Genomic DNA, 17,649 nt, shown 5'->3' with positions numbered 1-17,649 from the left:
CACACAGCGAGGGAGTGACACGACACCCAGCCACAACGAGGGAGGGACACGCACACACAGCGAGGGAGGGACACACACCCACACAGCGAGGGAGGGACACGACACACAGCGAGGGAGGGACACACACACACAGCGATGGAGGGACACGCACACACAGCGAGGGAGGGAGGGACACACACACACACACCGAGGGAGGGACACGCACACACACACAGCGAGGGAGAGACACACACAAACTCAGCGAGGGAGGGATATGCACACACAGCGAGGGAGGGACACGCACACAAAGCGAGGGAGGGAGGGACACACACACACACACAGAGCGAGGGAGGGACACACACAAACTCAGCGAGGGAGGGATATGCACACACAGCGAGGGAGGGACACGCACACAAAGCGAGGGAGGGAGGGACACACACACACACAGAGCGAGGGAGGGACACACACACGCACACACACAGCGAGGGAGGGATACACACACAGCGAGGGATGGACACACGTACACACACAGCGAGGGAGGGACACACACACACACACACACACACATCGAGGGCGGGACACACACACACACACACAGCGAGGGAGGGACACGCACACACAGCGAGGGAGGGACACGCACGCACACAGCGAGGGAGGGACACGCACGCACACAGTGAGGGAAGGACACACAGCGAGGGAGGGACACGCACACACGCGCACACCGAGGGAGGGACATGCACACAGGGAGGGAGGATAGCACACACAGTGAGGGAGGGACACGCACACACAGCGAGGGAGGGACACGCACACACAGCGAGGGAGGGACACACACCCACACAGCGAGGGAGGGACACGACACACAGCGAGGGAGGGACACACACACAGAGCGAGGGAGGGACACGCACACACACAGCGAGGGAGGGACACGCACACACACGCACAGTGAGGGAGGGACACGCACACAGTGAGGGAGGAACGCACACACAGTGAGGGAGGGTCACGCACACACAGCGAGGGAGGGACACGCACACACAGCGAGGGAGGGACACGCACACACAGCGAGGGAGGGAGGGACACACACACACACACACCGAGGGAGTGACACGCCCACACACACAGCGAGGGAGAGACACACACAAACTCAGCGAGGGAGGGATATGCACACACAGCGAGGGAGGGTCACGCACACAAAGCGAGGGAGGGTGGGACACACACACACACAGAGCGAGGGAGGGACACACACACGCACACACACAGCGAGGGAGGGACACACACACAGCGAGGGAGGGACACACATACACACACAGCGAGGGGTGGACACACACACACACACACACACACACATCGAGGGCGGGACACACACACACAGCGAGGGAGGGACACGCACACACAGCGAGGGAGGGACACGCACGCACACAGCGAGGGAGGGACACGCACGCACACAGTGAGGGAAGGACACGTACGCACACAGCGAGGGGGAGACACACACAAACTCAGCGGGGGAGGGACACACACGCACACACATAGCGAGGGAGGGACACACACACACACACACACACACACACACACACACAGCGAGGGAGGGACACACACACACAGAGAGGGAGGGACACACACACACACAGCGAGGGAGGGACACACACTCACAGCGAGGGAGAGACACACACACTCACAGCGAGGGAGACACACACACACACACATAGCCAGGGAGGGACACACACACACACACACACACACACACACACACACACATAGCGAGGGAGGGACACGCACACAAACTCAGCGCGGGAGGGACACACACACACACACACACAGCAAGGGAGTGACACGCACGCACACAGCGAGGGAGGGATACGCACGCACACAGCGAGGGGGAGACACACACAAACTCAGCGGGGGAGGGACACATACACACACACAGCGAGGGAGGTACACGCACGCACACAGCGAGGGAGGGACACACACACACAGCGAGGGAGGGACACACACACACAGCGAGGGAGGGACACGCACGCACACAGCGAGGGAGGGACACACACACACACAGCGAGGGAGGGATACACACACACACAGCGTGGGAGGGACACGCACACACACAGCGAAGGAGGGACACACACACACACAGCGAGGGTGGGACACGCACGCACACAGCGAGGGAGGGACACGCTCACACACAGCGAGGGAGAGACACGCTCACACACAGCGAGGGAAGGACACGCTCACACACAGCGAGGGAGGGACACGCTCACACACAGTGAGGGAGGGACACGCTCACACACAGCGAGGGAGGGATACGCTCACACACAGCGTGGGAGGGACAGGCTCACACACAGCGAGGGAGGGACACACTCACACACAGCGAGGGAGGGACACGCGCACACACACCGAGGGAGGGCCACGCTCACACAGAGCGAGGGAGGGACACGCTCACACACAGCGAGGGAGGGACACGCGCACACACAGCGAGGGAGGGACACGCACACACAGTGAGGGAGGGACACACACACAACGAGAGAGGGACACACACACACACACACAGCGAGGAAGGGACACGTACACACAGCGAGGGAGGGACACGCACACACAGTGAGGGAGGGACACGCTCACACACAGCGAGGGAGGGACACGCTCACACACAGCGAAGGAGGGACACGCTCATACACAGCGAGGGAGGGACACGCTCACACACAGCGAGGGAGGGACACGTTCATATACAGCGAGGGAGGGACACGCACACACAGCGTGGGAGGGACACGCACACACAGCGAGGGAGGGACACGACACACAGCGAGGGAGGGACACGACACACAGCCACAACGAGGGAGGGACACGCACACACAGCGAGGGAGGGACCAACACCCACACAGCGAGGGAGGGAAACGACACACAGCGAGGGAGGGACACACACACACAGCGAGGGAGGGACACGCACACACACAGCGAGGGAGGGACACGCTCACACACAGCGAGGGAGGGACACGTTCATATACAGCGAGGGAGGGACACGCACACACAGCGTGGGAGGGACACGCACACACAGTGAGGGAGGGACACGCTCACACACAGCGAGGGAGGGCACGCTCACACACAGCGAAGGAGGGACACGCACATACACAGCGAGGGAGGGACACACTCACACACAGCGAGGGAGGGACACGCTCACACACAGCGAGGGAGGGACACGTTCATATACAGCCAGGGAGGGACACGCTCACACACAGCGAGGGAGGGACACGCTCTCACACAGCGAGGGAAGGATACGCACACACAGCGAAGGAGGGACACGCACACACAGCGAGGGAGGGACTCGCGCACACAGCGAGGGAGGGACACGCGCACACAGCGAGGCAGGGTCACGCACACACAGCGAGGGAGGTCACTCACACGCACACACACACACACACACACACACACAGCGAGGGAGGGACACAAACACAGCGAGGGAGGGACACGCACACACAGCGAGGGAGGGACACGACACACAGCGTGGGAGGGACACGACACACAGCCACAACGAGGGAGGGACACGCACACACAGCGAGGGAGGGACCCATACCCACACAGCGAGGGAGGGACACGACACACAGCGAGGGAGGGACACACACACACAGCGAGGGAGGTACACGCACACACACAGCGAGGGAGGGACACGTGCACACACGCACAGCGAGGGAGGGACACGCACACAGTGAGGGAAGAACGCACACACAGTGAGGGAGGGACACGCACACACAGCGAGGGAAGGACACGCACACACAGCGAGGGAGGGACACGCACACACAGCGAGGGAGGGAGGGACACACACACACACCCACACACATACACACACACACCGAGGGAGGGACACGCACACACACACAGCGAGGGAGAGACACACACAAACTCAGCGAGGGAGGGATATGCACACACAGCGAGGGAGGGACACGCACACACAGCGAGGGAGGGAGGGACACACACACACACAGAGCGAGGGAGGGACACACACACACACACACAGCGAGGGAGGGACACACACACAGCGAGGGAGGGACACACATACACACACAGCGAGGGAGGATCACACGCACACACACACACACACACACATCGAGGGCGGGACACACACACACACAGCGAGGGAGGGACACGCACACACAGCGATGGAGGGACACGCACACACAGCAAGGGAGGGACACGCTCATACGCAGCGAGGGAGGGACACGCTCACACACAGCGAGGGAGGGACACGCTCACACACAGCGAGGGAGGGACACGTTCATATACAGCCAGGGAGGGACACGCTCACAAACAGCGAAGGAGGGACACGCTCTCACACAGCGAGGGAAGGATACGCACACACAGCGAAGGAGGGACATGCACACACAGCGAGGGAGGGACTCGCGCACACAGCGAGGGAGGGACACGCGCACACAGCGAGGCAGGGTCACGCACACACAGCGAGGGAGGTCACACACGCACACACACACACACACACACACAGCGAGGGAGGGACACAAACACAGCGAGGGAGGGACACGCACACACAGCGAGGGAGGGACCCATACCCACACAGTGAGGGAGGGACACGACACACAGCGAGGGAGGGACACACACACACAGCGAGGGAGGGACACGCACACACACAGCGAGGGAGGGACACGCGCACACACGCACAGCGAGGGAGGGACACGCACACAGTGAGGGAAGAACGCACACACAGTGAGGGAGGGACACGCACACACAGCGAGGGAAGGACACGCACACACAGCGAGGGAGGGACACGCACACACAGCGAGGGAGGGAGGGACACACACACACACCCACACACATACACACACACACCGAGGGAGGGACACGCACACACACACAGCGAGGGAGAGACACACACAAACTCAGCGAGGGAGGGATATGCACACACAGCGAGGGAGGGACACGCACACACAGCGAGGGAGGGAGGGACACACACACACACAGAGCGAGGGAGGGACACACACACACACACACAGCGAGGGAGGGACACACACACAGCGAGGGAGGGACACACATACACACACAGCGAGGGAGGATCACACGCACACACACACACACACACATCGAGGGCGGGACACGCACACACAGCGTGGGAGGGACACGCACACACAGCGTGGGAGGGACACGCTCACACACAGCGAGGGAGGGATACGCTCACACACAGCGTGGGAGGGACAGGCTCACACACAGCGAGGGAGGGACACGCTCACACACAGCGAGGGAGGGACACGCGCACACACACCGAGGGAGGGCCACGCTCACACAGAGCGAGGGAGGGACACGCTCACACACAGCGAGGGAGGGACACGCGCACACACAGCGAGGGAGGGACACGCACACACAGTGAGGGAGGGACACACACACAACGAGAGAGGGACACACACACACACACACAGCGAGGAAGGGACACGTACACACAGCGAGGGAGGGACACGCACACACAGTGAGGGAGGGACACGCTCACACACAGCGAGGGAGGGACACGCTCACACACAGCGAAGGAGGGACACGCTCATACACAGCGAGGGAGGGACACGCTCACACACAGCGAGGGAGGGACACGTTCATATACAGCGAGGGAGGGACACGCACACACAGCGTGGGAGGGACACGCACACACAGCGAGGGAGGGACACGACACACAGCGAGGGAGGGACACGACACACAGCCACAACGAGGGAGGGACACGCACACACAGCGAGGGAGGGACCAACACCCACACAGCGAGGGAGGGAAACGACACACAGCGAGGGAGGGACACACACACACAGCGAGGGAGGGACACGCACACACACAGCGAGGGAGGGACACGCTCACACACAGCGAGGGAGGGACACGTTCATATACAGCGAGGGAGGGACACGCACACACAGCGTGGGAGGGACACGCACACACAGTGAGGGAGGGACACGCTCACACACAGCGAGGGAGGGCACGCTCACACACAGCGAAGGAGGGACACGCACATACACAGCGAGGGAGGGACACACTCACACACAGCGAGGGAGGGACACGCTCACACACAGCGAGGGAGGGACACGTTCATATACAGCCAGGGAGGGACACGCTCACACACAGCGAGGGAGGGACACGCTCTCACACAGCGAGGGAAGGATACGCACACACAGCGAAGGAGGGACACGCACACACAGCGAGGGAGGGACTCGCGCACACAGCGAGGGAGGGACACGCGCACACAGCGAGGCAGGGTCACGCACACACAGCGAGGGAGGTCACTCACACACACACACACACACACACACACACACAGCGAGGGAGGGACACAAACACAGCGAGGGAGGGACACGCACACACAGCGAGGGAGGGACACGACACACAGCGTGGGAGGGACACGACACACAGCCACAACGAGGGAGGGACACGCACACACAGCGAGGGAGGGACCCATACCCACACAGCGAGGGAGGGACACGACACACAGCGAGGGAGGGACACACACACACAGCGAGGGAGGTACACGCACACACACAGCGAGGGAGGGACACGTGCACACACGCACAGCGAGGGAGGGACACGCACACAGTGAGGGAAGAACGCACACACAGTGAGGGAGGGACACGCACACACAGCGAGGGAAGGACACGCACACACAGCGAGGGAGGGACACGCACACACAGCGAGGGAGGGAGGGACACACACACACACCCACACACATACACACACACACCGAGGGAGGGACACGCACACACACACAGCGAGGGAGAGACACACACAAACTCAGCGAGGGAGGGATATGCACACACAGCGAGGGAGGGACACGCACACACAGCGAGGGAGGGAGGGACACACACACACACAGAGCGAGGGAGGGACACACACACACACACACAGCGAGGGAGGGACACACACACAGCGAGGGAGGGACACACATACACACACAGCGAGGGAGGATCACACGCACACACACACACACACACACATCGAGGGCGGGACACACACACACACAGCGAGGGAGGGACACGCACACACAGCGATGGAGGGACACGCACACACAGCAAGGGAGGGACACGCTCATACGCAGCGAGGGAGGGACACGCTCACACACAGCGAGGGAGGGACACGCTCACACACAGCGAGGGAGGGACACGTTCATATACAGCCAGGGAGGGACACGCTCAGAAACAGCGAAGGAGGGACACGCTCTCACACAGCGAGGGAAGGATACGCACACACAGCGAAGGAGGGACATGCACACACAGCGAGGGAGGGACTCGCGCACACAGCGAGGGAGGGACACGCGCACACAGCGAGGCAGGGTCACGCACACACAGCGAGGGAGGTCACACACGCACACACACACACACACACACACAGCGAGGGAGGGACACAAACACAGCGAGGGAGGGACACGCACACACAGCGAGGGAGGGACCCATACCCACACAGTGAGGGAGGGACACGACACACAGCGAGGGAGGGACACACACACACAGCGAGGGAGGGACACGCACACACACAGCGAGGGAGGGACACGCGCACACACGCACAGCGAGGGAGGGACACGCACACAGTGAGGGAAGAACGCACACACAGTGAGGGAGGGACACGCACACACAGCGAGGGAAGGACACGCACACACAGCGAGGGAGGGACACGCACACACAGCGAGGGAGGGAGGGACACATACACACACACTCACAGTGAGGGAGACACACACATAACAAGAGAGGGACATACACACACACACACACACACACACACACAGCGAGGGAGGGACACAAACACAGCGAGGGAGGGACACGCACACACAGCGAGGGAGGGACACGACACACAGCGAGGGAGGGACACGACACACAGCCACAACGAGGGAGGGACACGCACACACAGCGAGGGAGGGACCCACACCCACACAGCGAGGGAGGGACACGACACACAGCGAGGGAGGGACACACACACACAGCGAGGGAGGGACACGCACACACACAGCGAGGGAGGGACACGCTCACACACAGCGAGGGAGGGACACGCTCACACACAGCGAGGGAGGGACACGCTCACACACAGCGAGGGAGGGACACGCTCACACACAGCGAGGGAGGGATACGCTCACACACAGCGTGGGAGGGACAGGCTCACACACAGCGAGGGAGGGACACGCTCACACACAGCGAGGGAGGGACACGCGCACACACAGTGAGGGAGGGCCACGCTCACACAGAGCGAGGGAGGGACACGCTCACACACAGCGAAGGAGGGACACGCTCATACACAGCGAGGGAGGGACACGCTCACACACAGCGAGGGAGGGACACGCTCACACACAGCGAGGGAGGGACACGTTCATATACAGCGAGGGAGGGACACGCACACACAGCGTGGGAGGGACACGCACACACAGTGAGGGAGGGACACGCTCACACACAGCGAGGGAGGGCACGCTCACACACAGCGAAGGAGGGACACGCTCATACACAGCGAGGGAGGGACACGCTCACACACGCACAGCGAGGGAGGGACACGCACACAGTGAGGGAAGAACGCACACACAGTGAGGGAGGGACACGCACACACAGCGAGGGAAGGACACGCACACACAGCGAGGGAGGGACACGCACACACAGCGAGGGAGGGAGGGACACACACACACACCCACACACATACACACACACACCGAGGGAGGGACACGCACACACACACAGCGAGGGAGAGACACACACAAACTCAGCGAGGGAGGGATATGCACACACAGCGAGGGAGGGACACGCACACACAGCGAGGGAGGGAGGGACACACACACACACAGAGCGAGGGAGGGACACACACACACACACACAGCGAGGGAGGGACACACACACAGCGAGGGAGGGACACACATACACACACAGCGAGGGAGGATCACACGCACACACACACACACACACATCGAGGGCGGGACACACACACACACACACAGCGAGGGAGGGACACGCACACACAGCGATGGAGGGACACGCACACACAGCAAGGGAGGGACACGCTCATACGCAGCGAGGGAGGGACACGCTCACACACAGCGAGGGAGGGACACGCTCACACACAGCGAGGGAGGGACACGTTCATATACAGCGAGGGAGGGACACGCTCACACACAGCGAAGGAGGGACACGCTCTCACACAGCGAGGGAAGGATACGCACACACAGCGAAGGAGGGACATGCACACACAGCGAGGGAGGGACTCGCGCACACAGCGAGGGAGGGACACGCGCACACAGCGAGGCAGGGTCACGCACACACAGCGAGGGAGGTCACACACGCACACACACACACACACACACACACACACACAGCGAGGGAGGGACACAAACACAGCGAGGGAGGGACACGCACACACAGCGAGGGAGGGACCCATACCCACACAGTGAGGGAGGGACACGACACACAGCGAGGGAGGGACACACACACACAGCGAGGGAGGGACACGCACACACACAGCGAGGGAGGGACACGCGCACACACGCACAGCGAGGGAGGGACACGCACACAGTGAGGGAAGAACGCACACACAGTGAGGGAGGGACACGCACACACAGCGAGGGAAGGACACGCACACACAGCGAGGGAGGGAGGGACACATACACACACGCTCACACAGCGAGGGAGGGACACACACACACACACACACAGACGCACAAAGCGAGGGAGGGACACACACACTCACAGCGAGGGAGACACACACACACACACACACACACATAGCCAGGGAGGGACACACACACACACCCACACACATACACACACACACCGAGGGAGGGACACGCACACACACACAGCGAGGGAGAGACACACACAAACTCAGCGAGGGAGGGATATGCACACACAGCGAGGGAGGGACACGCACACACAGCGAGGGAGGGAGGGACACACACACACACAGAGCGAGGGAGGGACACACACACACACACACAGCGAGGGAGGGACACACACACAGCGAGGGAGGGACACACATACACACACAGCGAGGGATGATCACACGCACACACACACACACACACATCGAGGGCGGGACACACACACACACACACACAGCGAGGGAGGGACACGCACACACAGCGAGGGAGGGACACGCACACACAGCGAGGGAGGGACACGCACGCACACAGCGAGGGAGGGACACGCACGCACACAGCGAGGGAGGGACACGCACGCACACAGCGAGGGGGAGACACACACAAACTCAGCGGGGGAGGGACACACACGCACACACATAGCGAGGGAGAGACACACACACACACACACACACACAGCGAGGGAGGGACACACACACACAGCGAGGGAGGGACACACACACAGCGAGTGAGGGACACACACTCACAGCGAGGGAGAGACACACACACTAACAGCGAGGGAGACACACACACACACACACATAGCCAGGGAGGGACACACACACACACACACACACACACACACAGAGGGAGGGACACGCACACACACAGCGAGGGAGAGACGCACACACACACACACACAGCAAGGGAGGGACACGCACGCGCACAGCGAGTGAGGGACACGCACGCACACAGTGAGGGGGAGACAAACACAAACTCAGCGGGGGAGGGACACATACACACACACAGCGAGGGAGGATCACACGCACACACACACACACACACACATCGAGGGCGGGACACACACACACACACACAGCGAGGGAGGGACACGCACACACAGCAAGGGAGGGACACGCACGCACACAGCGAGGGAGGGACACGCACGCACACAGCGAGGGAGGGACATACACGCACACACATAGCGAGGGAGGGACACACACACACACACACACACAGCGAGAGAGGGACACACACACACAGCGAGGGAGGGACACGCACACACACAGCGAGGGAGACACACACACACACACATAGCCAGGGAGGGACACACACACACACACACACACACACACACACATAGCGAGGGACTGACACGCACACACACAACTAGGGAGGGACACACACACACACACACACAGCAAGGGAGGGACACGCACGAACACAGCGAGGGAGGGACACGCACGCACACAGCGAGGGGGAGACACACACAAACTCAGCGGGGGAGGGACACACACACACACACATAGCGAGGGAGGGACACACACACACACACACACACACACACGGCGAGGGAGGGACACACACACACAGCGAGGGAGGGACACACACACACACAGCGAGGGAGGGACACACACTCACAGCGAGGGAGCCACACACACACTCACAGCGAGGAAGACACACACACACACACATAGCCAGGGAGGGACACACACACACACACACACACACACACACATAGCGAGGGAGGGACACGCACACACACAGCGAGGGAGGGACACACACACACACAGCAAGGGAGGGCCACACACACACAACGAGGGAGGGACACGCACGCACACAGCGAGGGAGGGACACACACAGCGAGGGAGGGACACACACACACACAGCGACGGAGGGACACGCACGCACACAGCGAGGGAGGGACACACACACACAGCGAGGGAGGGACACACACACACACAGCGAGGGAGGGACACACACACACACAGCGAGGGAGGGACACGCACACACACAGCGAAGGAGGGACACACACACACACAGCGAGGGTGGGACACGCACACACACAGCGAGGGAGGGACACACTCACACACAACGAGGGAGGGACACGCTCACACACAGCGAGGTTGGGACACGCTCACACACAGCGAGGGAGGGACACGCTCTGTTTTAAAAAATTCTCAAGGTCAAGGACCAGGCTCGCAGGAAAGTAGTCTGACAGAGAACAAACAGCCAAGAGGCGAGTCTGCTAGAATATAAGTGTTTTATTCCCCGCAGCGTCGCCACAACCAGGTCTCATTCTTACAACGGGTCTGGTTTCTCCTCACTCTACGTGTTACCGGAACTGGGAGCCGTCAGTTCTCGTAGAGCGGTTGCCAACAACCCACGCTCGGCGGTTAAACGCAACCCCGGAGCAGACTCTACCGAACTGGAGACTTTTCCAGCTGATATACTCTTTTCGAGATCTAAACATTCATGTGAATAGCAGAGCAAGGCTGAAAAACACATTCCATTCTGGTCACATACAGATAAGAAGATTCACACGGGAAGGTGTGTAATAAGATTCACACGGGACTAAGCGACACCTTCCATTTTCAGTTAGATTCACACATGTATTGGGACACAATTTTAACCCTTTCACCACATTCCACTGCTTGGCCCAATACATGTGTTACATTATGATTCACACATGTATTGGGACATAATTTTACACCACATTCCACTGCTTGGCCCAATACATGTGTTACATTATGCCCATATGTATTCTTTCTAACAGGCGCCTACGTACACGCCAAATATACAAGCAAGTCAGGACATTACAGCATGTTAAAATCACCAGGTCCGCTACCAGGATCGACAAGGGTGGGAACAGGAATGTCCCCGCAGTGGAGGACATACCACTCAATATGTCCCACCAATGATGAGCTGACTCCACGTCCACTACACGGGCAGCATGTACTACCTCCTGTCCATGTATAAAGGTAGACACCGTAACCTTGGTGACATTGGTTTGATGCTTTCGTAATATCTGCTTAAGCTCCTCGGATCGGTCCAATGCTCGCTTAAACCGATCCAGGGAAATGTTCCAAGGATTCATCAGCACTTTCCACTGCACCTTGGTAAAGTGGCGAGCACTGCTATAAGTGGTCAACAGATAGGTCTGATTCTGCCAGTGCCACTGATAGACATTTGAGAGGCATCCCGAGAACGGTGCTGAGGGAAGCATAGGATGTGGATTATTGGTAGCCACACAGAGCGTGTGTGGCCCAATCTGCCACATCATGTCCCTTGGAGTTTCAACAGTCCATTCGCACAGGGCCGTTCCCTTAGTCAAGCAAGGGTCCCGATACCTGTCCATCAGTAGGCAAGTTTTCCCCTGATCAGTCTGTTCACAAGCGGACAGATCATAGGTAATATTGGTATCTGGGCTAAACCACTGTCCCCTTGTCTTCAGAAAATAATATCCAGAAGATGTAATCACTGGTAATACATAATATCGACAGACCGTAACAGTGTGGGTTACATTCATGGTAACAAAGTATCCGTTACACATAGTTGCGTTACACCATGTTCGCTCTGGATGGGTTATCATCCACAATTTCTCAGATACATTCCATAGTCCCCTCCACGCCTGTACATTGGGGGATGTTACCACACGCAAAAAGCGTTCTTTCTGTATTTGAGCATGCAACATTTGAATATGACAGGCAGTCCAATTTAACTGAGCCGTAATGTTCTCAAACAGTTCCTGAGTGGCGCCCCAGACATCCAGTTCCCATTGCAGAGATCGTATCATTATTTCAGCTGTCTCTCCTTGAGTCATCATTACGGATGGCATCCACCTTCCAATAGTATGTAGTCCTTGTGAGGTGGCCTGTCCCGTGTTAGATAATTTAGTACGGGTTACCTCAGAGTCAATGGCATTCGAGATACCCATAACAGTTCCTGCGCCTCCCAGCAGGGTGTCGTACCACGCTCGTCGCCGCCTCTTGGTATGACACTCGGGTATGAGGGGCAACTGTACCCGCCAATGAACATCAGTGTGCAGTACCGCCCGGGCCATCTGTTGACACGTTGACATAATAGGGGCCAACTGTGTTCGATGCTACCGCACGCCCCCCGTGGCACCCCTCTTCGGTGCTGGCCCGCCCCGCGTGGGGTTTAATAACGCCTCAGACGGGGCGTTCGTCGAGGGCAGTACCATTATTAACCACATGAATCGATGACGATTCCGAATATCGGTGGCATTGCGCAGCCACAGATCTTCCCCCCGAGCTGTGACGCTCCAATGAGTCCCCGTTGTCCCGCATGTCTGGGTGCGTCGGTCCCACAAACACGTCTTGACTTGGGCATTTACCACCAGGGTGCAATTAGGCGGTATGAACGATATGTCATATTTTTCCCCATCCCGGCGCATGTAGCACTGTGCACACGTGTACAATTGACAGTCGCTGGTGAGAGTCAGAACAACGCACTGCTGACCGGGTTCACATGTAAAGTCGTCCTGCGTCCGTCGCTGGCTACTGGCCTCCCACCGCACCTCATGGCGGGCGACCGGTACCAGCGTCCAGGCCGTGATACCGATGCCCTGGAGTGGCCATCCGATCGCGAACATCGCCAATAGGAGTCGCAATCCCCATGACCACCCCATGTTCAAGGCGGAGGGTCAGCCTGCGGGTGCATAGCAATTACAACATTATTTAGGTCTCACGTAAGTAGCACTGGTTCGCCGGGACGTTTGCCCAGGTCGGGTCTCCGGGGTACATAATGGTGACCAGACTGTCCTTCCCCTGTGCTATGATTTCGGCCGGCCTGGGGGGGCCGGTCGTCTGGCGCACCCATACCTTGGCCCCCTTAGTGTCAGTAGACCCAAATCCCCCCGTCCCACGCTCAGTAACCGTAACGGGAGCTCCCATCTCTTTCACCGTTGTAAGGTTACATGGCTTAATGACCAATTGCGCTATTCTGTCCCCCTTCTGTATCACGTAAGGTTCAGCGGTGATGTTGACCAGGATCACCCCCAACTCCCCTTGGTAGTCTGCGTCAATTACGCCTGCCATCACATCAATCCCCTTTAGTGTCAGTCCCGACCGCGGGAGGATATGCCCATAGGTTCCAGGGGGACAAATCAATCCTAACCCGGTCTTAATCACCGTAGGTTTCTGTTGGATCAAAGTCTGGGCAGTTAGTGCTCGTAGGTCCAGTCCAGCCGAAGCCGGCGTGGCCCTTACGGGAATATCAGCTTCCTCAGCGAATTTCCACATTTTAATAGGCTGAGTCTTTGGGGTATCACATACTCGTATCATCCTATTCAAGGGTGTTACCCCATTTCCTAATGGGCGGTTATTAATTTGTTTCACCACCCGAATTAGTTGCTTCCTCCAACCCGTTAAGTCATTGCAACCTCCTGCTTTTCGTAGTGAGGACTTCAGAAGCCCATTCATTCGTTCTATAAGTCCCGCAGCTTGTGGGTGATAGGGTACATGATAAACCCATTCCACGTGGTTATCGTGACACCACTGCTTTACCGCCCTTCCTGTGAAATGGGAGCCATTGTCACTCTGGACCTGTATGGGCAATCCATAAAATTGTTCAATCAAATCTAAACATCGCAAGGTAGCCTGTTGATTGTTGTGACGACAGGGATGGGCTACCAAAACCCCAGACATAGTGTCCACAGCTGTACATATGTGGTTACATCCTTGTGAGGAGGGTAAGGGACCCACAAAGTCCATTTGCCAGCTCTGTCCCGGACCATTCCCCCGATGGATATGTCCCATCATGTGTTGGGGCACTCCCTGCCGCTGATGTTGACACTGCTCACACTGGTTTACTGCAGTCTTAACATCATCTACCATAAGATCTATTCCTCGGTCTCGAGCCCAGTGCAAGGTTCCTTGCACTCCCCAGTGCCCAGCCTTAAGGTGTGCCCATCTAGCTAGGTCCACTGAGGTGCCCCTTTGCACCATCATGGTTCGGACGATACCATCCACATATCGGTTATGTAGAGCTTCCACATCATTTCGAGAGGTATGGGCATCTACGTGGGTGATGTATATGACCAGGTATTGAGCTTTCTCCCATATATCCTCCCATAACTGTTTACCCCACACTTCCCTATTCTGGATCATCCACTGATTGGCCTGCCAAGTTGGCATCCATTGTGTCATGCCGTTAACCACTGACCACGAGTCAGAGAACAAACAAACTCCCATGACCCCTGCTTGCATGACTACCATATGCACTGCCTTTAATTCTGCCCACTGACTACTTTTTCCCTCCCCTAATTCTTCTAGGGTAGTGCCTTGTTTTGGGTTAAAGGCGGCAGCTTTCCATCTACGCTGTCCCGCTTTCCATTGGGCTGACCCATCTACGAACCAAGCCGTGGCTTGTTCATCCGGGGTCAGTTCATCATACCGTTTTCCCATCTTAACGGGTGATTCCTTGTATTCAATCACCTCAAACCGCTTTTCCCCTTCCTCAGGGGCCTCCGCCACTTGCTCATGTAGGACTGACACTCCTTTCTGTCCAGTCCGCACTCTCTCCGACACATACCATTTCCATTTAATGATGCTGCTCTCTTGGGCAGTTCCTATTCGGTGGGTAGTGGGGTCACTAAGTACCCACGGAAGAATAGGGATAGCTGTTCTCATGATCACTTCATGTCCAATGGTCAGGGCTTCGGTTTCCACCAAGCCCCAGTAGCATGCTAATAACTGTTTCTCAAAGGGGGTATACCGTTCCCCTGCCGGGGGTAATTTTCGGGACCAAAATCCCAGTGGCTTACGGGTTCTTTCCTGTTTTTGCCATAAGCTCCAATTGGCATAATCCCCCTGTGCTGAGACTTGCAGTTCTACAGGTCCTGACTGTATCTTTCCCAAGGATACAGCTTGCTGTATCGCTTGCTTGGCCATTTCAAATGCAGTTTGATGGACCTCCGTCCATTCGAACGCTGCCTTTTTCCTCGTAACTCGATACAAAGGTTTTAAAATTTGTCCTAAATGGGGAATATGCTGTCTCCAGAATCCGAATAACCCAATAAATTGCTGCACGTCCTTCTGGGTGTGAGGGACGGCAAAGACCTGAATCTTATTTTTAGCTTTCGCAGTGATTTCCCTTTCCCCCTTGTTCCACACGATTCCTAAGAATTTTACCGTTTGTGAGGGACCCTGGATTTTGGCTGGGTTGATCTCCCACCCATATCCTCGCATATGTTGAACCAGTTGGTCCAGCAATTCCTGAACCTGCTTCTGACTTGTCCCCTGTATCATCATATCGTCAATATAGTGCGAGATCATCACTTCGTCAGGCACTTTAAAGGCAGCCAAGTGTTCTGCAACTATCCGGTGGCAGATAGTAGGGCTATGCAGATATCCTTGGGGCAGTCGTGTGAACGTGAATTGTCTACCCTCCCAAGTGAATGCGAACTGTTCCTGCCTATCTTCGGGAATAGGAATTGTGAAGAAGGCATTAGCCAAATCAATTACTCCGTACCACACCCCTGGATGATGTTGGATTCGTCCTATAATAGTGACGGCATCCGGGACCGCTGCCGTCAAGGCCGGAGTGTGACGGTTTAGTTGCCGATAATCTACCGTCATCCGCCATGACCCATCGGCTTTATGTACGGGCCATAAGGGGTTATTCCACGCCGTGGTGCATGTCCTAAGCACTCCCGCTTCCAAATAATCCTTAATTGTGGCGGATATTTCTTTATGTCCGCCGGGAATCCTATACTGTCTAAGACTTATTACGCGATCGGCGATCGGGATGGGGAAGGGGTCCATTTTAACCTTTCCCACTAACACCGTCCTACAGGGCAAAGCCATTTTCGTGATTCCAAATTCAAACTTCCCTTGTTGGAGGTGAAGTGTTAAACCGGCCAGAATGTCCATTCCCAGGATCCATTCTCTAACCGGTGTAATGATAATTGAATAAGTTTTAATGGGCATTGTACCTATCTTTAGGGGCAATTGTACTGTTTTTCCTTCAATCAGATTACCTCCCAGCCCAACCAGCGTGACTGGGGTTCCTTTAAACTTATGGGGCGTCCCATAGATTAAGGTGGCCTCCGCCCCTGTGTCCACTAGAGCCATAACGGTTTGGACGGATTT

Source organism: Chiloscyllium plagiosum, unplaced genomic scaffold, assembly GCF_037043375.1.
Source record: "Chiloscyllium plagiosum isolate Xiang-an unplaced genomic scaffold, Cpla_swu_hap1 HiC_scaffold_39, whole genome shotgun sequence".
NCBI classification, from domain to species: Eukaryota; Metazoa; Chordata; class Chondrichthyes; order Orectolobiformes; family Hemiscylliidae; genus Chiloscyllium; species Chiloscyllium plagiosum.
The sequence above is the reverse complement of the archived record's forward strand: the minus strand, read 5'-3'. Positions refer to the sequence as shown.